Source organism: Brassica oleracea, unplaced genomic scaffold (genome assembly GCF_000695525.1).
Source record: "Brassica oleracea var. oleracea cultivar TO1000 unplaced genomic scaffold, BOL UnpScaffold03716, whole genome shotgun sequence".
Classification (NCBI taxonomy): Eukaryota; Viridiplantae; Streptophyta; class Magnoliopsida; order Brassicales; family Brassicaceae; genus Brassica; species Brassica oleracea.
This window is the reverse complement of record NW_013620241.1, coordinates 1-1,117: the sequence shown is the minus strand read 5'-3', so window position 1 is coordinate 1,117 and position 1,117 is coordinate 1. Positions and strand designations below refer to the sequence as shown.

Here is a 1,117-nt window from a genome sequence, read left to right as displayed (position 1 = left end):
AGGTTGTGGTCTTGTCTCTATAAACTAGAGATGCAGAGGTGCAGAAGCCTGAAGGTGTTTCCACCTGTTCCTGAAGGAATTGAAGAGCTGGACTTGAGTGATACATTAATAGAAGAAGTTCCTCCGTGGATCGAGAATCTCTCTCAGCTTCGACACTTGGCTATGTTCAGATGCTGGAAGCTGGACAACGTTTCATTATCAAGAATATCCAAGATGGTAGGTGTTTCTTGTATGCATATTACTCGTGGTGATAAGGATACCTCTAGGTATGTGGAAGTAAACATCAGGTGGTTTTCTGACTTCTTAAACCAGTGGACTTTACAGACGGACATGTTACAGATTTGTCTGCCAGAGACGGTTTACATTTCTCCACTGTCACTGTTCTTCATCCGTAATGATTTCAAGACTATTCCAGATTACATCAAACAACTTCCTCAACTAAAACAGCTTTCACTATCTATGAATGTCGAAGTCTTGTTTCGTTACCTCAGCCTCAAGATTCCCTTTCATCTCTAGATGCGGAGAACTGTGTCTCACTTGAGACAATAGATGGCTCCTTTCACAATCCAGACATCCGTCTGAATTTTTTGAACTGCGTCAACTTGAATCATGAGGCTAGAGAGCTCATCCAGACATCGGTTTGCAAACATGCGCTTTTACCCGCTGGAGAAGTTTCCCGACACTTCATTCATCGAGCTACTGGAGGTTCCATAACAATCCATTTGAAAGAGAGGCATCTTCCTATGTTCTTGAAATTTAAGGCTTGTCTTTTAATGATCGACGACGAGGGCGATGTTGATGAGGAGGATGATGACTATGACGAGGAGGTCATATTCTATGGTGATTATGATACTTACCCACATAGCGATCATTATAAGAAACAGGATACTATGAGGCTATCTTGTCGCGTCGACGGCAAACAGAATGGGGTCACTCACTACTCGATATGGATCGAGTGTGCATATATTACCAACTCCACGTGCATTCACAGACCATATCTTTGTATTTGAAGCTTCTTTTTCTTTAGACGAGTGCAACAATCCTGAAGGAGAAAGCGAATTTGTCTTTGACTTCAAGGTTCACGATTACTTTTGGGTGATAAAAGAGTGTGGTCTTC

The 1,117-nt window shown here is 42.1% G+C and overlaps 1 pseudogene; it reads left to right on the top strand.

The window, feature by feature from the left end:
• The first annotated feature begins 6 nt into the window (after nucleotides 1-6).
• LOC106321897 lies at nucleotides 7-1,111 on the top strand (annotated as a pseudogene).
• The last annotated feature ends 6 nt before the right edge of the window (nucleotides 1,112-1,117 follow it).